The sequence below is a fragment of the Mytilus californianus genome, unplaced genomic scaffold, assembly GCF_021869535.1.
Source record: "Mytilus californianus isolate M0D057914Y unplaced genomic scaffold, xbMytCali1.0.p SCAF_16, whole genome shotgun sequence".
Lineage (NCBI taxonomy): Eukaryota > Metazoa > Mollusca > Bivalvia > Mytilida > Mytilidae > Mytilus > Mytilus californianus.
The window spans coordinates 2,387,139-2,409,946 of NW_026262648.1; positions in this window are offsets into that span (position 1 = coordinate 2,387,139).

Here is a 22,808-nt window from a genome sequence, read left to right on the forward strand (position 1 = left end):
CAAAATTACCCATTGTTTTGTACTTTTTGGCAAAGTTACAGCAGTTATGCGTAGGAACTATTTTGTTTAACATATGTACTACTTTCTTGTATGTTCTTTGTGACAGGGCCTGAATTAGTGATTCTATACCTTCTGGTAGTCAAGTCAAGCGCAAAGTTAAAGAATTTACACACAAACTATTTTCGTGAAATCATTGCAAAAACCTTGCACGCTCTGTGTAAGTCTTACTAATTTTCTGGAGACAAATTCAAATAAGTAAAAACTAAATGAACAGGAAAATGAAAAAAAAAATCTTCTTTGGTGATTACATGTTTTGATGTCAATAATAGTCATACTCTTTTTGAAATAATTTTGTGACTCTAAAAAGAGCCGTTTTCGATATGCAATTGTCTTTGTTCTGTAATATTCTGTCTGGTTTTAATCACTTTAACTGCTTCTTCGGCAGTGTTAACTTTTGATTCTTCCTCTTACAATGCAGTGTAGACAGATTTCTCAGATCCTCTCCCTGTGTTTCCATTAGACGATCGATTAAATAGACTTCCTTTCTGCATGGTAAACTTAGTGGATTGTTTGTCCACAGTTTCGTTACATCTGGTACCATAGTGACTTCTTCAACATCGGCGTACGACTGTTTTCTCCCTCACGGAATGGTTATGCCAGTTTAACTTTGACTTCGACTGAAAACAGACGTTAGCAGTTTTAATCGTTTAATATGAAATTATGCTGTTTCTTCTTCTGTTGCAGATAGTATATATACTGTGATATAAAATGTACATCTACTCAGATTGACGGCACTGCACGACACTGTTACTCATCTATTTTACGTAGGCTTGCGCTGAAGAAAGTCCCGCTCTAAAAATTTTAGTTTTTTGCTAATTTTCTTCCCTATAATGCCGTTATAATCAAAACTGCACCTCTTGCACGTGAAAAGTGGTGTATATTTAAACTGACATTCTAATAAAGTAAACACAGCGAATTTCATGCCGTTCAGTTGTGTGTTGTTGGGTTGCTGTTTTATTGATGTATACCTTGCATCTTCGTCTATTCATATTTTATGATTTATGTGGTGACAAAAAGTTGTTGCCTATTTACTACACATTGAAAATATTTTTCTCAATTTATAGCTGATGTTTATCATTAAGAAAAATCGATTTCACAGCACCCCCTTTTTCTAAAAGAAAAATCAAAACACAAACCAATGCAAAAAGCAAAAATAATACAAAAACACAAAAAAAAAATGTTTTCCATACATAATACGAAACAAAACAAGCTATTTATTTCAGAGGTTAGCATACGAAGTAAAGGATTTGAAACCCTTATATAGTACACAATTTGCAAAATTTCCTCAGAGAAGGTATTGGCAAAAATCTGGATCGTTTGTATACATACGTTTGTAGGTTTTTTTGGCATTTTTCGTATTTTTTAATGTTGTGATCTGCTCAGATTAAAATTAAATTGTGCCAAAAAATTTTAAACAACGACTCAAACATAAAATGAGTCTTTATCATGCTTTTTTCCTGATAACAAATACAAATTTTGCAAAAACTTTGAAATATTTCCGTAATGTTATACCTTTTTCATGAATCAATTTTTACATATAAGTTTGCCTTACAAATTTTTTTATCTAACCGCAGTTTAGTAATTACAGTCTATTCTGTTGGGAACTTAGCCCTCGTTGGGACTGAGTAAAACCCGTACGTCCGATGAGGCGACGGGATTAAATCTTAGATGATACTCTTATCATTTCTCTCCTAATAATGATGTAAAATTTAAGGGGGATGGTTGAGATTTAAAAATCAAACTAGAGTTTAACCCCATTACATTTCATTTTCTTAAACGTGTCTGTGTTCCACGTCAGGGGAAACGTTGTCGTTTTTGGTCGTATGTCATATCGTCATGACCCCCCCCCCCCCTTTTTTTATTCTGATAACTGTTTGTTAATAGCAGATCTTTACTGTTTCTGTTGAATTTATATATATATATCTGTCATGGAATCGAGACAATTGAGAGCGAGACATATTTGTGTGGTCACCTATCTATTTGTCGAAGACTGTATGTATGCATCTTGTTGTTGTTTTTTTTTTAATTTATGTCTGTCGTCGGGCTGCTGTTCCATTGACGTATAAATCCCATCTGAATCTCCTTCTATTTCACACTTAATTTTCCGTGTACACTGATGGCTGAAAAAAATATATCGGTTATTTCTGTAGTTGGGTTAATGTCTCATTGACGTTCATCTCACATCTCCTTTTATTCGTGCATCAATTAATTTTCCGTGTGCACAGATGGCTGAAAAAAAAATTTATTATCTTATAAATCTGATAGCACTACCAGTTTTGCTTTATATCAAATATAGTGGATTGATTTGAATGTTTTCTACTTAAAGTCCAGTAGCAAATATTTCATGCATATTAATGCCATAATGTCAGAAAATCAAATCGTAAAGCTAGTGAACATGTGTCTAGTCTACTTAGACACTTACTTGTTTTGGTATTTTCTGAGCGAAGAAAGAAAAAATGCTCCTGAAATGCACATGCAGACTTGCTTCAATTATGTTTTCTGGAATAAATCCGCTAATTCATAGCCCCATTGTTTTCTATGTTAAATTATGCACTTTTAAGCCTTTATAGCTATTCTGTCTTAAGTTCAAATAATGTGGCAATCACGTTATCCTGACTTGTGCATATCTTTATTTGCATATTAGAGCGTACTGGTTCCCGGAAGTTGAGTAATTTTAAAACAGGTACTTACAGGTACTTCTGATCTGAGTAACAGGGCAAATGTGCTCTCTATCATAATTTCGTATATGTATTTCATTATTAATGAAAAACAATCATCAAGGTTCTGCAGTAATTCCAAGACCTTGAGCTTTCATTTGATACCAAAATTACCCATTGTTTTGTACTTTTTGGCAAAGTTACAGCAGTTATGCGTAGGAACTATTTTGTTTAACATATGTACTACTTTCTTGTATGTTCTTTGTGACAGGGCCTGAATTAGTGATTCTATACCTTCTGGTAGTCAAGTCAAGCGCAAAGTTAAAGAATTTACACACAAACTATTTTCGTGAAATCATTGTTAAAACCTTGCACGCTCTGTGTAAGTCTTACTAATTTTCTGGAGACAAATTCAAATAAATAAAAACTAAATGAAGAGGAAAATGAAAAACAAAAAATCTTCTTTGGCGATTACATGTTTTTATGTCAACAATAGTCATACTCTTTTTGAAATAATTTTGTGACCTTAAAAGAGCCGTTTTCGATATGCAATTGTCTTTGTTCTGTAATATTCTGTCTGGTTTTAATCACTTTAACTGCTTCTTCGGCAGTGTTAACTTTTGATTCTTCCTCTTACAATGCAGTGTAGACAGATTTCTCAGATCCTCTCCCTGTGTTTCCATTAGACGATCGATTAAATAGACTTCCTTTCTGCATGGTAAACTTAGTGGATTGTTTGTCCACAGTTTCGTTACATCTGGTACCATAGTGACTTCTTCAACATCGGCGTACGACTGTTTTCTCCCTCACGGAATGATTATGCCAGTTTAACTTTGACTTCGACTGAAAACAGACGTTAGCAGTTTTAATCGTTTAATATGAAATTATGCTGTTTCTTCTTCTGTTGCAGATAGTATATATACTGTGATATAAAATGTACATCTACTCAGATTGACGGCACTGCACGACACTGTTACTCGTCTATTTTACGTAGGCTTGCGCTGAAGAAAGTCCCGCTCTAAAATTTTTAGTTTTTTGCTAATTTTCTTCCCTTTAATGCCGTTATAATCAAAACTGCACCTCTTGCACGTGAAAAGTGGTGTATATTTAAACTGACATTCTAATAAAGTAAAAACAGCGAATTTCATGCCGTTCAGTTGTGTGTTGTTGGGTTGCTGTTTTATTGATGTATACCTTGCATCTTCGTCTATTCATATTTTATGATTTATGTGGTGACAAAAAGTTGTTGCCTATTTACTACACATTGAAAATATTTTTCTCAATTTATAGCTGATGTTTATCATTAAGAAAAATCGATTTCACAGCACCCCCTTTTTCTAAAAGAAAAATCAAAACACAAACCAATGCAAAAAGCAAAAATAATACAAAAACACAAAAAAAATGTTTTCCATACATAGGTTATACGAAACAAAACAAGCTATTTATTTCAGAGGTTAGCATACGATGTAAAGGGTTTGAAACCCTTATATAGTACACAATTTGCAAAATTTCCTCAGAGAAGGTATTGGCAAAAATCTGGATCGTTTGTATACGTATTATATTCGTTTGTAGGGTTTTTTGGCATTTTTCGTATTTTTTAATGTTGTGATCTGCTCAGATTAAAATTAAATTGTGCCAAAAAATTTTAAACAACGACTCAAACATAAAATGAGTCTTTATCATGCTTTTTTCCTGATAACAAATACAAATTTTGCAAAAACTTTGAAATATTTCCGTATTGTTATACCTTTTTCATGAATCAATTTTTACATATAAGTTTGCCTTACCATTTTTTTTATCTAACCGCAGTTTAGTAATTACAGTCTATTCTGTTGGGAACTTAGCCCTCGTTGGGACTGAGTAAAACCCGTACGTCCAATGAGGCGACGGGATTAAATCTTAGATGATACTCTTCCCTTTTCTCTCCTAATAATGATGTAAAATTTAAGGGGGATGGTTGAGATTTAAAAATCAAACTAGAGTTTAACCCCATTACATTTCATTTTCTTAAACGTGTCTGTGTTCCACGTCAGGGGAAACGTTGTCGTTTTTGGTCGTATGTCATATCGTCATGACCCCCCCCCCTTTTTTATTCTGATAACTGTTTGTTAATAGCAGATCTTTACTGTTTCTGTTGAATTTATATATATATATCTGTCATGGAATCGAGACAATTGAGAGCGAGACATATTTGTGTGGTCACCTATCTATTTGTCGAAGACTGTATGTATGCATCTTGTTGTTGTTTTTTTTTTAATTTATGTCTGTCGTCGGGCTGCTGTTCCATTGACGTATAAATCCCATCTGAATCTCCTTCTATTTCACACTTAATTTTCCGTGTACACTGATGGCTGAAAAAAATATATCGGTTATTTCTGTAGTTGGGTTAATGTCTCATTGACGTTCATCTCACATCTCCTTTTATTCGTGCATCAATTAATTTCCCGTGTGCACAGATGGCTGAAAAAAAAAATTTATTATCTTATAAATCTGATAGCACTACCAGTTTTGCTTTGTATCAAATATAGTGGATTGATTTGAATGTTTTCTACTTAAAGTCCAGTAGCAAATATTTCATGCATATTAATGCCATAATGTCAGAAAATCAAATCGTAAAGCTAGTGAACATGTGTCTAGTCTACTTAGACACTTACTTGTTTTGGTATTTTCTGAGCGAAGAAAGAAAAAATGCTCCTGAAATGCACATGCAGACTTGCTTCAATTATGTTTTCTGGAATAAATCCGCTAATTCATAGCCCCATTGTTTTCTATGTTAAATTATGCACTTTTAAGCCTTTATAGCTATTCTGTCTTAAGTTCAAATAATGTGGCAATCACGTTATCCTGACTTGTGCATATCTTTATTTGCATATTAGAGCGTACTGGTTCCCGGAAGTTGAGTAATATTAAAACAGGTACTTCTGATCTGAGTAACAGGGCAAATGTGCTCTCTATCATAATTTCGTATATGTATTTCATTATTAATGAAAAACAATCATCAAGGTTCTGCAGTAATTCCAAGACCTTGAGCTTTCATTTGATACCAAAATTACCCATTGTTTTGTACTTTTTGGCAAAGTTACAGCAGTTATGCGTAGGAACTATTTTGTTTAACATATGTACTACTTTCTTGTATGTTCTTTGTGACAGGGCCTGAATTAGTGATTCTATACCTTCTGGTAGTCAAGTCAAGCGCAAAGTTAAAGAATTTACACACAAACTATTTTCGTGAAATCATTGTTAAAACCTTGCACGCTCTGTGTAAGTCTTACTAATTTTCTGGAGACAAATTCAAATAAATAAAAACTAAATGAAGAGGAAAATGAAAAACAAAAAATCTTCTTTGGCGATTACATGTTTTTATGTCAACAATAGTCATACTCTTTTTGAAATAATTTTGTGACCTTAAAAGAGCCGTTTTCGATATGCAATTGTCTTTGTTCTGTAATATTCTGTCTGGTTTTAATCACTTTAACTGCTTCTTCGGCAGTGTTAACTTTTGATTCTTCCTCTTACAATGCAGTGTAGACAGATTTCTCAGATCCTCTCCCTGTGTTTCCATTAGACGATCGATTAAATAGACTTCCTTTCTGCATGGTAAACTTAGTGGATTGTTTGTCCACAGTTTCGTTACATCTGGTACCATAGTGACTTCTTCAACATCGGCGTACGACTGTTTTCTCCCTCACGGAATGGTTATGCCAGTTTAACTTTGACTTCGACTGAAAACAGACGTTAGCAGTTTTAATCGTTTAATATGAAATTATGCTGTTTCTTCTTCTGTTGCAGATAGTATATATACTGTGATATAAAATGTACATCTACTCAGATTGACGGCACTGCACGACACTGTTACTCGTCTATTTTACGTAGGCTTGCGCTGAAGAAAGTCCCGCTCTAAAATTTTTAGTTTTTTGCTAATTTTCTTCCCTTTAATGCCGTTATAATCAAAACTGCACCTCTTGCACGTGAAAAGTGGTGTATATTTAAACTGACATTCTAATAAAGTAAAAACAGCGAATTTCATGCCGTTCAGTTGTGTGTTGTTGGGTTGCTGTTTTATTGATGTATACCTTGCATCTTCGTCTATTCATATTTTATGATTTATGTGGTGACAAAAAGTTGTTGCCTATTTACTACACATTGAAAATATTTTTCTCAATTTATAGCTGATGTTTATCATTAAGAAAAATCGATTTCACAGCACCCCCTTTTTCTAAAAGAAAAATCAAAACACAAACCAATGCAAAAAGCAAAAATAATACAAAAACACAAAAAAAATGTTTTCCATACATAGGTTATACGAAACAAAACAAGCTATTTATTTCAGAGGTTAGCATACGATGTAAAGGGTTTGAAACCCTTATATAGTACACAATTTGCAAAATTTCCTCAGAGAAGGTATTGGCAAAAATCTGGATCGTTTGTATACGTATTATATTCGTTTGTAGGGTTTTTTGGCATTTTTCGTATTTTTTAATGTTGTGATCTGCTCAGATTAAAATTAAATTGTGCCAAAAAATTTTAAACAACGACTCAAACATAAAATGAGTCTTTATCATGCTTTTTTCCTGATAACAAATACAAATTTTGCAAAAACTTTGAAATATTTCCGTATTGTTATACCTTTTTCATGAATCAATTTTTACATATAAGTTTGCCTTACAAATTTTTTTATCTAACCGCAGTTTAGTAATTACAGTCTATTCTGTTGGGAACTTAGCCCTCGTTGGGACTGAGTAAAACCCGTACGTCCAATGAGGCGACGGGATTAAATCTTAGATGATACTCTTCCCTTTTCTCTCCTAATAATGATGTAAAATTTAAGGGGGATGGTTGAGATTTAAAAATCAAACTAGAGTTTAACCCCATTACATTTCATTTTCTTAAACGTGTCTGTGTTCCACGTCAGGGGAAACGTTGTCGTTTTTGGTCGTATGTCATATCGTCATGACCCCCCCCCCTTTTTTATTCTGATAACTGTTTGTTAATAGCAGATCTTTACTGTTTCTGTTGAATTTATATATATATATCTGTCATGGAATCGAGACAATTGAGAGCGAGACATATTTGTGTGGTCACCTATCTATTTGTCGAAGACTGTATGTATGCATCTTGTTGTTTTTTTTTTAATTTATGTCTGTCGTCGGGCTGCTGTTCCATTGACGTATAAATCCCATCTGAATCTCCTTCTATTTCACACTTAATTTTCCGTGTACACTGATGGCTGAAAAAAATATATCGGTTATTTCTGTAGTTGGGTTAATGTCTCATTGACGTTCATCTCACATCTCCTTTTATTCGTGCATCAATTAATTTCCCGTGTGCACAGATGGCTGAAAAAAAAATTTATTATCTTATAAATCTGATAGCACTACCAGTTTTGCTTTGTATCAAATATAGTGGATTGATTTGAATGTTTTCTACTTAAAGTCCAGTAGCAAATATTTCATGCATATTAATGCCATAATGTCAGAAAATCAAATCGTAAAGCTAGTGAACATGTGTCTAGTCTACTTAGACACTTACTTGTTTTGGTATTTTCTGAGCGAAGAAAGAAAAAATGCTCCTGAAATGCACATGCAGACTTGCTTCAATTATGTTTTCTGGAATAAATCCGCTAATTCATAGCCCCATTGTTTTCTATGTTAAATTATGCACTTTTAAGCCTTTATAGCTATTCTGTCTTAAGTTCAAATAATGTGGCAATCACGTTATCCTGACTTGTGCATATCTTTATTTGCATATTAGAGCGTACTGGTTCCCGGAAGTTGAGTAATATTAAAACAGGTACTTCTGATCTGAGTAACAGGGCAAATGTGCTCTCTATCATAATTTCGTATATGTATTTCATTATTAATGAAAAACAATCATCAAGGTTCTGCAGTAATTCCAAGACCTTGAGCTTTCATTTGATACCAAAATTACCCATTGTTTTGTACTTTTTGGCAAAGTTACAGCAGTTATGCGTAGGAACTATTTTGTTTAACATATGTACTACTTTCTTGTATGTTCTTTGTGACAGGGCCTGAATTAGTGATTCTATACCTTCTGGTAGTCAAGTCAAGCGCAAAGTTAAAGAATTTACACACAAACTATTTTCGTGAAATCATTGTTAAAACCTTGCACGCTCTGTGTAAGTCTTACTAATTTTCTGGAGACAAATTCAAATAAATAAAAACTAAATGAAGAGGAAAATGAAAAACAAAAAATCTTCTTTGGCGATTACATGTTTTTATGTCAACAATAGTCATACTCTTTTTGAAATAATTTTGTGACCTTAAAAGAGCCGTTTTCGATATGCAATTGTCTTTGTTCTGTAATATTCTGTCTGGTTTTAATCACTTTAACTGCTTCTTCGGCAGTGTTAACTTTTGATTCTTCCTCTTACAATGCAGTGTAGACAGATTTCTCAGATCCTCTCCCTGTGTTTCCATTAGACGATCGATTAAATAGACTTCCTTTCTGCATGGTAAACTTAGTGGATTGTTTGTCCACAGTTTCGTTACATCTGGTACCATAGTGACTTCTTCAACATCGGCGTACGACTGTTTTCTCCCTCACGGAATGGTTATGCCAGTTTAACTTTGACTTCGACTGAAAACAGACGTTAGCAGTTTTAATCGTTTAATATGAAATTATGCTGTTTCTTCTTCTGTTGCAGATAGTATATATACTGTGATATAAAATGTACATCTACTCAGATTGACGGCACTGCACGACACTGTTACTCGTCTATTTTACGTAGGCTTGCGCTGAAGAAAGTCCCGCTCTAAAATTTTTAGTTTTTTGCTAATTTTCTTCCCTTTAATGCCGTTATAATCAAAACTGCACCTCTTGCACGTGAAAAGTGGTGTATATTTAAACTGACATTCTAATAAAGTAAAAACAGCGAATTTCATGCCGTTCAGTTGTGTGTTGTTGGGTTGCTGTTTTATTGATGTATACCTTGCATCTTCGTCTATTCATATTTTATGATTTATGTGGTGACAAAAAGTTGTTGCCTATTTACTACACATTGAAAATATTTTTCTCAATTTATAGCTGATGTTTATCATTAAGAAAAATCGATTTCACAGCACCCCCTTTTTCTAAAAGAAAAATCAAAACACAAACCAATGCAAAAAGCAAAAATAATACAAAAACACAAAAAAAATGTTTTCCATACATAGGTTATACGAAACAAAACAAGCTATTTATTTCAGAGGTTAGCATACGATGTAAAGGGTTTGAAACCCTTATATAGTACACAATTTGCAAAATTTCCTCAGAGAAGGTATTGGCAAAAATCTGGATCGTTTGTATACGTATTATATTCGTTTGTAGGGTTTTTTGGCATTTTTCGTATTTTTTAATGTTGTGATCTGCTCAGATTAAAATTAAATTGTGCCAAAAAATTTTAAACAACGACTCAAACATAAAATGAGTCTTTATCATGCTTTTTTCCTGATAACAAATACAAATTTTGCAAAAACTTTGAAATATTTCCGTATTGTTATACCTTTTTCATGAATCAATTTTTACATATAAGTTTGCCTTACAAATTTTTTTATCTAACCGCAGTTTAGTAATTACAGTCTATTCTGTTGGGAACTTAGCCCTCGTTGGGACTGAGTAAAACCCGTACGTCCAATGAGGCGACGGGATTAAATCTTAGATGATACTCTTCCCTTTTCTCTCCTAATAATGATGTAAAATTTAAGGGGGATGGTTGAGATTTAAAAATCAAACTAGAGTTTAACCCCATTACATTTCATTTTCTTAAACGTGTCTGTGTTCCACGTCAGGGGAAACGTTGTCGTTTTTGGTCGTATGTCATATCGTCATGACCCCCCCCTTTTTTATTCTGATAACTGTTTGTTAATAGCAGATCTTTACTGTTTCTGTTGAATTTATATATATATATCTGTCATGGAATCGAGACAATTGAGAGCGAGACATATTTGTGTGGTCACCTATCTATTTGTCGAAGACTGTATGTATGCATCTTGTTGTTTTTTTTTTAATTTATGTCTGTCGTCGGGCTGCTGTTCCATTGACGTATAAATCCCATCTGAATCTCCTTCTATTTCACACTTAATTTTCCGTGTACACTGATGGCTGAAAAAAATATATCGGTTATTTCTGTAGTTGGGTTAATGTCTCATTGACGTTCATCTCACATCTCCTTTTATTCGTGCATCAATTAATTTCCCGTGTGCACAGATGGCTGAAAAAAAAATTTATTATCTTATAAATCTGATAGCACTACCAGTTTTGCTTTGTATCAAATATAGTGGATTGATTTGAATGTTTTCTACTTAAAGTCCAGTAGCAAATATTTCATGCATATTAATGCCATAATGTCAGAAAATCAAATCGTAAAGCTAGTGAACATGTGTCTAGTCTACTTAGACACTTACTTGTTTTGGTATTTTCTGAGCGAAGAAAGAAAAAATGCTCCTGAAATGCACATGCAGACTTGCTTCAATTATGTTTTCTGGAATAAATCCGCTAATTCATAGCCCCATTGTTTTCTATGTTAAATTATGCACTTTTAAGCCTTTATAGCTATTCTGTCTTAAGTTCAAATAATGTGGCAATCACGTTATCCTGACTTGTGCATATCTTTATTTGCATATTAGAGCGTACTGGTTCCCGGAAGTTGAGTAATATTAAAACAGGTACTTCTGATCTGAGTAACAGGGCAAATGTGCTCTCTATCATAATTTCGTATATGTATTTCATTATTAATGAAAAACAATCATCAAGGTTCTGCAGTAATTCCAAGACCTTGAGCTTTCATTTGATACCAAAATTACCCATTGTTTTGTACTTTTTGGCAAAGTTACAGCAGTTATGCGTAGGAACTATTTTGTTTAACATATGTACTACTTTCTTGTATGTTCTTTGTGACAGGGCCTGAATTAGTGATTCTATACCTTCTGGTAGTCAAGTCAAGCGCAAAGTTAAAGAATTTACACACAAACTATTTTCGTGAAATCATTGTTAAAACCTTGCACGCTCTGTGTAAGTCTTACTAATTTTCTGGAGACAAATTCAAATAAATAAAAACTAAATGAAGAGGAAAATGAAAAACAAAAAATCTTCTTTGGCGATTACATGTTTTTATGTCAACAATAGTCATACTCTTTTTGAAATAATTTTGTGACCTTAAAAGAGCCGTTTTCGATATGCAATTGTCTTTGTTCTGTAATATTCTGTCTGGTTTTAATCACTTTAACTGCTTCTTCGGCAGTGTTAACTTTTGATTCTTCCTCTTACAATGCAGTGTAGACAGATTTCTCAGATCCTCTCCCTGTGTTTCCATTAGACGATCGATTAAATAGACTTCCTTTCTGCATGGTAAACTTAGTGGATTGTTTGTCCACAGTTTCGTTACATCTGGTACCATAGTGACTTCTTCAACATCGGCGTACGACTGTTTTCTCCCTCACGGAATGGTTATGCCAGTTTAACTTTGACTTCGACTGAAAACAGACGTTAGCAGTTTTAATCGTTTAATATGAAATTATGCTGTTTCTTCTTCTGTTGCAGATAGTATATATACTGTGATATAAAATGTACATCTACTCAGATTGACGGCACTGCACGACACTGTTACTCGTCTATTTTACGTAGGCTTGCGCTGAAGAAAGTCCCGCTCTAAAATTTTTAGTTTTTTGCTAATTTTCTTCCCTTTAATGCCGTTATAATCAAAACTGCACCTCTTGCACGTGAAAAGTGGTGTATATTTAAACTGACATTCTAATAAAGTAAAAACAGCGAATTTCATGCCGTTCAGTTGTGTGTTGTTGGGTTGCTGTTTTATTGATGTATACCTTGCATCTTCGTCTATTCATATTTTATGATTTATGTGGTGACAAAAAGTTGTTGCCTATTTACTACACATTGAAAATATTTTTCTCAATTTATAGCTGATGTTTATCATTAAGAAAAATCGATTTCACAGCACCCCCTTTTTCTAAAAGAAAAATCAAAACACAAACCAATGCAAAAAGCAAAAATAATACAAAAACACAAAAAAAATGTTTTCCATACATAAATTATACGAAACAAAACAAGCTATTTATTTCAGAGGTTAGCATACGATGTAAAGGGTTTGAAACCCTTATATAGTACACAATTTGCAAAATTTCCTCAGAGAAGGTATTGGCAAAAATCTGGATCGTTTGTATACGTATTATATTCGTTTGTAGGGTTTTTTGGCATTTTTCGTATTTTTTAATGTTGTGATCTGCTCAGATTAAAATTAAATTGTGCCAAAAAATTTTAAACAACGACTCAAACATAAAATGAGTCTTTATCATGCTTTTTTCCTGATAACAAATACAAATTTTGCAAAAACTTTGAAATATTTCCGTATTGTTATACCTTTTTCATGAATCAATTTTTACATATAAGTTTGCCTTACAAATTTTTTTATCTAACCGCAGTTTAGTAATTACAGTCTATTCTGTTGGGAACTTAGCCCTCGTTGGGACTGAGTAAAACCCGTACGTCCAATGAGGCGACGGGATTAAATCTTAGATGATACTCTTCCCTTTTCTCTCCTAATAATGATGTAAAATTTAAGGGGGATGGTTGAGATTTAAAAATCAAACTAGAGTTTAACCCCATTACATTTCATTTTCTTAAACGTGTCTGTGTTCCACGTCAGGGGAAACGTTGTCGTTTTTGGTCGTATGTCATATCGTCATGACCCCCCCCCCCCTTTTTTATTCTGATAACTGTTTGTTAATAGCAGATCTTTACTGTTTCTGTTGAATTTATATATATATATCTGTCATGGAATCGAGACAATTGAGAGCGAGACATATTTGTGTGGTCACCTATCTATTTGTCGAAGACTGTATGTATGCATCTTGTTGTTTTTTTTTTAATTTATGTCTGTCGTCGGGCTGCTGTTCCATTGACGTATAAATCCCATCTGAATCTCCTTCTATTTCACACTTAATTTTCCGTGTACACTGATGGCTGAAAAAAATATATCGGTTATTTCTGTAGTTGGGTTAATGTCTCATTGACGTTCATCTCACATCTCCTTTTATTCGTGCATCAATTAATTTCCCGTGTGCACAGATGGCTGAAAAAAAAATTTATTATCTTATAAATCTGATAGCACTACCAGTTTTGCTTTGTATCAAATATAGTGGATTGATTTGAATGTTTTCTACTTAAAGTCCAGTAGCAAATATTTCATGCATATTAATGCCATAATGTCAGAAAATCAAATCGTAAAGCTAGTGAACATGTGTCTAGTCTACTTAGACACTTACTTGTTTTGGTATTTTCTGAGCGAAGAAAGAAAAAATGCTCCTGAAATGCACATGCAGACTTGCTTCAATTATGTTTTCTGGAATAAATCCGCTAATTCATAGCCCCATTGTTTTCTATGTTAAATTATGCACTTTTAAGCCTTTATAGCTATTCTGTCTTAAGTTCAAATAATGTGGCAATCACGTTATCCTGACTTGTGCATATCTTTATTTGCATATTAGAGCGTACTGGTTCCCGGAAGTTGAGTAATATTAAAACAGGTACTTCTGATCTGAGTAACAGGGCAAATGTGCTCTCTATCATAATTTCGTATATGTATTTCATTATTAATGAAAAAAAATCATCAAGGTTCTGCAGTAATTCCAAGACCTTGAGCTTTCATTTGATACCAAAATTACCCATTGTTTTGTACTTTTTGGCAAAGTTACAGCAGTTATGCGTAGGAACTATTTTGTTTAACATATGTACTACTTTCTTGTATGTTCTTTGTGACAGGGCCTGAATTAGTGATTCTATACCTTCTGGTAGTCAAGTCAAGCGCAAAGTTAAAGAATTTACACACAAACTATTTTCGTGAAATCATTGTTAAAACCTTGCACGCTCTGTGTAAGTCTTACTAATTTTCTGGAGACAAATTCAAATAAATAAAAACTAAATGAAGAGGAAAATGAAAAAAAAAAAATCTTCTTTGGCGATTACATGTTTTTATGTCAACAATAGTCATACTCTTTTTGAAATAATTTTGTGACCTTAAAAGAGCCGTTTTCGATATGCAATTGTCTTTGTTCTGTAATATTCTGTCTGGTTTTAATCACTTTAACTGCTTCTTCGGCAGTGTTAACTTTTGATTCTTCCTCTTACAATGCAGTGTAGACAGATTTCTCAGATCCTCTCCCTGTGTTTCCATTAGACGATCGATTAAATAGACTTCCTTTCTGCATGGTAAACTTAGTGGATTGTTTGTCCACAGTTTCGTTACATCTGGTACCATAGTGACTTCTTCAACATCGGCGTACGACTGTTTTCTCCCTCACGGAATGGTTATGCCAGTTTAACTTTGACTTCGACTGAAAACAGACGTTAGCAGTTTTAATCGTTTAATATGAAATTATGCTGTTTCTTCTTCTGTTGCAGATAGTATATATACTGTGATATAAAATGTACATCTACTCAGATTGACGGCACTGCACGACACTGTTACTCGTCTATTTTACGTAGGCTTGCGCTGAAGAAAGTCCCGCTCTAAAATTTTTAGTTTTTTGCTAATTTTCTTCCCTATAATGCCGTTATAATCAAAACTGCACCTCTTGCACGTGAAAAGTGGTGTATATTTAAACTGACATTCTAATAAAGTAAAAACAGCGAATTTCATGCCGTTCAGTTGTGTGTTGTTGGGTTGCTGTTTTATTGATGTATACCTTGCATCTTCGTCTATTCATATTTTATGATTTATGTGGTGACAAAAAGTTGTTGCCTATTTACTACACATTGAAAATATTTTTCTCAATTTATAGCTGATGTTTATCATTAAGAAAAATCGATTTCACAGCACCCCCTTTTTCTAAAAGAAAAATCAAAACACAAACCAATGCAAAAAGCAAAAATAATACAAAAACACAAAAAAAATGTTTTCCATACATAATACGAAACAAAACAAGCTATTTATTTCAGAGGTTAGCATACGATGTAAAGGGTTTGAAACCCTTATATAGTACACAATTTGCAAAATTTCCTCAGAGAAGGTATTGGCAAAAATCTGGATCGTTTGTATACGTATTATATACGTTTGTAGGGTTTTTTGGCATTTTTCGTATTTTTTAATGTTGTGATCTGCTCAGATTAAAATTAAATTGTGCCAAAAAATTTTAATCAACGACTCAAACATAAAATGAGTCTTTATCATGCTTTTTTCCTGATAACAAATACAAATTTTGCAAAAACTTTGAAATATTTCCGTATTGTTATACCTTTTTCATGAATCAATTTTTACATATAAGTTTGTCTTACAAATATTTTTATCTAACCGCAGTTTAGTAATTACAGTCTATTCTGTTGGGAACTTAGCCCTCGTTTGGACTGAGTAAAACCCGTACGTCCAATGAGGCGACGGGATTAAATCTTAGATGATACTCTTCCCTTTTCTCTCCTAATAATGATGTAAAATTTAAGGGGGATGGTTGAGATTTAAAAATCAAACTAGAGTTTAACCCCATTACATTTCATTTTCTTAAACGTGTCTGTGTTCCACGTCAGGGGAAACGTTGTCGTTTTTGGTCGTATGTCATATCGTCATGACCTCCCCCTTTTTTATTCTGATAACTGTTTGTTAATAGCAGATCTTTACTGTTTCTGTTGAATTTATATATATATATCTGTCATGGAATCGAGACAATTGAGAGCGAGACATATTTGTGTGGTCACCTATCTATTTGTCGAAGACTGTTTGTATGCATCTTGTTGTTTTTTTTTTTTTTAATTTATGTCTGTCGTCGGGCTGCTGTTCCATTGACGTATAAATCCCATCTGAATCTCCTTCTATTTCACACTTAATTTTCCGTGTACACTGATGGCTGAAAAAAATATATCGGTTATTTCTGTAGTTGGGTTAATGTCTCATTGACGTTCATCTCACATCTCCTTTTATTCGTGCATCAATTAATTTTCCGTGTGTACAGATGGCTGAAAAAAAAATTTATTATCTTATAAATCTGATAGCACTACCAGTTTTGCTTTGTATCAAATATAGTGGATTGATTTGAATGTTTTCTACTTAAAGTCCAGTAGCAAATATTTCATGCATATTAATGCCATAATGTCAGAAAATCAAATCGTAAAGCTAGTGAACATGTGTCGAGTCTACTTAGACACTTACTTGTTTTGGTATTTTCTGAGCGAAGAAAGAAAAAATGCTCCTGAAATGCACATGCAGACTTGCTTCAATTATGTTTTCTGGAATAAATCCGCTAATTCATAGCCCCATTGTTTTCTATGTTAAATTATGCACTTTTAAGCCTTTATAGCTATTCTGTCTTAAGTTCAAATAATGTGGCAATCACGTTATCCTGACTTGTGCATATCTTTATTTGCATATTAGAGCGTACTGGTTCCCGGAAGTTGAGTAATATTAAAACAGGTACTTCTGATCTGAGTAACAGGGCAAATGTGCTCTCTATCATAATTTCGTATATGTATTTCATTATTAATGAAAAACAATCATCAAGGTTCTGCAGTAATTCCAAGACCTTGAGCTTTCATTTGATACCAAAATTACCCATTGTTTTGTACTTTTTGGCAAAGTTACAGCAGTTATGCGTAGGAACTATTTTGTTTAACATATGTACTACTTTCTTGTATGTTCTTTGTGACAGGGCCTGAATTAGTGATTCTATACCTTCTGGTAGTCAAGTCAAGCGCAAAGTTAAAGAATTTACACACAAACTATTTTCGTGAAATCATTGTTAAAACCTTGCACGCTCTGTGTAAGTCTTACTAATTTTCTGGAGACAAATTCAAATAAATAAAAACTAAATGAAGAGGAAAATGAAAAAAAAAAAATCTTCTTTGGCGATTACATGTTTTTATGTCAACAATAGTCATACTCTTTTTGAAATAATTTTGTGACCTTAAAAGAGCCGTTTTCGATATGCAATTGTCTTTGTTCTGTAATATTCTGTCTGGTTTTAATCACTTTAACTGCTTCTTCGGCAGTGTTAACTTTTGATTCTTCCTCTTACAATGCAGTGTAGACAGATTTCTCAGATCCTCTCCCTGTGTTTCCATTAGACGATCGATTAAATAGACTTCCTTTCTGCATGGTAAACTTAGTGGATTGTTTGTCCACAGTTTCGTTACATCTGGTACCATAGTGACTTCTTCAACATCGGCGTACGACTGTTTTCTCCCTCACGGAATGGTTATGCCAGTTTAACTTTGACTTCGACTGAAAACAGACGTTAGCAGTTTTAATCGTTTAATATGAAATTATGCTGTTTCTTCTTCTGTTGCAGATAGTATATATACTGTGATATAAAATGTACATCTACTCAGATTGACGGCACTGCACGACACTGTTACTCGTCTATTTTACGTAGGCTTGCGCTGAAGAAAGTCCCGCTCTAAAATTTTTAGTTTTTTGCTAATTTTCTTCCCTATAATGCCGTTATAATCAAAACTGCACCTCTTGCACGTGAAAAGTGGTGTATATTTAAACTGACATTCTAATAAAGTAAAAACAGCGAATTTCATGCCGTTCAGTTGTGTGTTGTTGGGTTGCTGTTTTATTGATGTATACCTTGCATCTTCGTCTATTCATATTTTATGATTTATGTGGTGACAAAAAGTTGTTGCCTATTTACTACACATTGAAAATATTTTTCTCAATTTATAGCTGATGTTTATCATTAAGAAAAATCGATTTCACAGCACCCCCTTTTTCTAAAAGAAAAATCAAAACACAAACCAATGCAAAAAGCAAAAATAATACAAAAACACAAAAAAAATGTTTTCCATACATAATACGAAACAAAACAAGCTATTTATTTCAGAGGTTAGCATACGATGTAAAGGGTTTGAAACCCTTATATAGTACACAATTTGCAAAATTTCCTCAGAGAAGGTATTGGCAAAAATCTGGATCGTTTGTATACGTATTATATACGTTTGTAGGGTTTTTTGGCATTTTTCGTATTTTTTAATGTTGTGATCTGCTCAGATTAAAATTAAATTGTGCCAAAAAATTTTAAACAACGACTCAAACATAAAATGAGTCTTTATCATGCTTTTTTCCTGATAACAAATACAAATTTTGCAAAAACTTTGAAATATTTCCGTATTGTTATACCTTTTTCATGAATCAATTTTTACATATAAGTTTGCCTTACCATTTTTTTTATCTAACCGCAGTTTAGTAATTACAGTCTATTCTGTTGGGAACTTAGCCCTCGTTGGGACTGAGTAAAACCCGTACGTCCAATGAGGCGACGGGATTAAATCTTAGATGATACTCTTCCCTTTTCTCTCCTAATAATGATGTAAAATTTAAGGGGGATGGTTGAGATTTAAAAATCAAACTAGAGTTTAACCCCATTACATTTCATTTTCTTAAACGTGTCTGTGTTCCACGTCAGGGGAAACGTTGTCGTTTTTGGTCGTATGTCATATCGTCATGACCCCCCCCCCCCCTTTTTTATTCTGATAACTGTTTGTTAATAGCAGATCTTTACTGTTTCTGTTGAATTTATATATATATATCTGTCATGGAATCGAGACAATTGAGAGCGAGACATATTTGTGTGGTCACCTATCTATTTGTCGAAGACTGTATGTATGCATCTTGTTGTTTTTTTTTTTTAATTTATGTCTGTCGTCGGGCTGCTGTTCCATTGACGTATAAATCCCATCTGAATCTCCTTCTATTTCACACTTAATTTTCCGTGTACACTGATGGCTGAAAAAAATATATCGGTTATTTCTGTAGTTGGGTTAATGTCTCATTGACGTTCATCTCACATCTCCTTTTATTCGTGCATCAATTAATTTTCCGTGTGCACAGATGGCTGAAAAAAAAATTTATTATCTTATAAATCTGATAGCACTACCAGTTTTGCTTTGTATCAAATATAGTGGATTGATTTGAATGTTTTCTACTTAAAGTCCAGTAGCAAATATTTCATGCATATTAATGCCATAATGTCAGAAAATCAAATCGTAAAGCTAGTGAACATGTGTCTAGTCTACTTAGACACTTACTTGTTTTGGTATTTTCTGAGCGAAGAAAGAAAAAATGCTCCTGAAATGCACATGCAGACTTGCTTCAATTATGTTTTCTGGAATAAATCCGCTAATTCATAGCCCCATTGTTTTCTATGTTAAATTATGCACTTTTAAGCCTTTATAGCTATTCTGTCTTAAGTTCAAATAATGTGGCAATCACGTTATCCTGACTTGTGCATATCTTTATTTGCATATTAGAGCGTACTGGTTCCCGGAAGTTGAGTAATATTAAAACAGGTACTTCTGATCTGAGTAACAGGGCAAATGTGCTCTCTATCATAATTTCGTATATGTATTTCATTATTAATGAAAAACAATCATCAAGGTTCTGCAGTAATTCCAAGACCTTGAGCTTTCATTTGATACCAAAATTACCCATTGTTTTGTACTTTTTGGCAAAGTTACAGCAGTTATGCGTAGGAACTATTTTGTTTAACATATGTACTACTTTCTTGTATGTTCTTTGTGACAGGGCCTGAATTAGTGATTCTATACCTTCTGGTAGTCAAGTCAAGCGCAAAGTTAAAGAATTTACACACAAACTATTTTCGTGAAATCATTGTTAAAACCTTGCACGCTCTGTGTAAGTCTTACTAATTTTCTGGAGACAAATTCAAATAAATAAAAACTAAATGAAGAGGAAAATGAAAAAAAAAAATCTTCTTTGGCGATTACATGTTTTTATGTCAACAATAGTCATACTCTTTTTGAAATAATTTTGTGACCTTAAAAGAGCCGTTTTCGATATGCAATTGTCTTTGTTCTGTAATATTCTGTCTGGTTTTAATCACTTTAACTGCTTCTTCGGCAGTGTTAACTTTTGATTCTTCCTCTTACAATGCAGTGTAGACAGATTTCTCAGATCCTCTCCCTGTGTTTCCATTAGACGATCGATTAAATAGACTTCCTTTCTGCATGGTAAACTTAGTGGATTGTTTGTCCACAGTTTCGTTACATCTGGTACCATAGTGACTTCTTCAACATCGGCGTACGACTGTTTTCTCCCTCACGGAATGGTTATGCCAGTTTAACTTTGACTTCGACTGAAAACAGACGTTAGCAGTTTTAATCGTTTAATATGAAATTATGCTGTTTCTTCTTCTGTTGCAGATAGTATATATACTGTGATATAAAATGTACATCTACTCAGATTGACGGCACTGCACGACACTGTTACTCGTCTATTTTACGTAGGCTTGCGCTGAAGAAAGTCCCGCTCTAAAATTTTTAGTTTTTTGCTAATTTTCTTCCCTATAATGCCGTTATAATCAAAACTGCACCTCTTGCACGTGAAAAGTGGTGTATATTTAAACTGACATTCTAATAAAGTAAAAACAGCGAATTTCATGCCGTTCAGTTGTGTGTTGTTGGGTTGCTGTTTTATTGATGTATACCTTGCATCTTCGTCTATTCATATTTTATGATTTATGTGGTGACAAAAAGTTGTTGCCTATTTACTACACATTGAAAATATTTTTCTCAATTTATAGCTGATGTTTATCATTAAGAAAAATCGATTTCACAGCACCCCCTTTTTCTAAAAGAAAAATCAAAACACAAACCAATGCAAAAAGCAAAAATAATACAAAAACACAAAAAAAATGTTTTCCATACATAGGTTATACGAAACAAAACAAGCTATTTATTTCAGAGGTTAGCATACGATGTAAAGGGTTTGAAACCCTTATATAGTACACAATTTGCAAAATTTCCTCAGAGAAGGTATTGGCAAAAATCTGGATCGTTTGTATACGTATTATATACGTTTGTAGGGTTTTTTGGCATTTTTCGTATTTTTTAATGTTGTGATCTGCTCAGATTAAAATTAAATTGTGCCAAAAAATTTTAAACAACGACTCAAACATAAAATGAGTCTTTATCATGCTTTTTTCCTGATAACAAATACAAATTTTGCAAAAACTTTGAAATATTTCCGTATTGTTATACCTTTTTCATGAATCAATTTTTACATATAAGTTTGCCTTACAAATTTTTTTATCTAACCGCAGTTTAGTAATTACAGTCTATTCTGTTGGGAACTTAGCCCTCGTTGGGACTGAGTAAAACCCGTACGTCCAATGAGGCGACGGGATTAAATCTTAGATGATACTCTTCCCTTTTCTCTCCTAATAATGATGTAAAATTTAAGGGGGATGGTTGAGATTTAAAAATCAAACTAGAGTTTAACCCCATTACATTTCATTTTCTTAAACGTGTCTGTGTTCCACGTCAGGGGAAACGTTGTCGTTTTTGGTCGTATGTCATATCGTCATGACCCCCCCCCCTTTTTTATTCTGATAACTGTTTGTTAATAGCAGATCTTTACTGTTTCTGTTGAATTTATATATATATATCTGTCATGGAATCGAGACAATTGAGAGCGAGACATATTTGTGTGGTCACCTATCTATTTGTCGAAGACTGTATGTATGCATCTTGTTGTTGTTTTTTTTTTAATTTATGTCTGTCGTCGGGCTGCTGTTCCATTGACGTATAAATCCCATCTGAATCTCCTTCTATTTCACACTTAATTTTCCGTGTACACTGATGGCTGAAAAAAATATATCGGTTATTTCTGTAGTTGGGTTAATGTCTCATTGACGTTCATCTCACATCTCCTTTTATTCGTGCATCAATTAATTTTCCGTGTGCACAGATGGCTGAAAAAAAAATTTATTATCTTATAAATCTGATAGCACTACCAGTTTTGCTTTGTATCAAATATAGTGGATTGATTTGAATGTTTTCTACTTAAAGTCCAGTAGCAAATATTTCATGCATATTAATGCCATAATGTCAGAAAATCAAATCGTAAAGCTAGTGAACATGTGTCTAGTCTACTTAGACACTTACTTGTTTTGGTATTTTCTGAGCGAAGAAAGAAAAAATGCTCCTGAAATGCACATGCAGACTTGCTTCAATTATGTTTTCTGGAATAAATCCGCTAATTCATAGCCCCATTGTTTTCTATGTTAAATTATGCACTTTTAAGCCTTTATAGCTATTCTGTCTTAAGTTCAAATAATGTGGCAATCACGT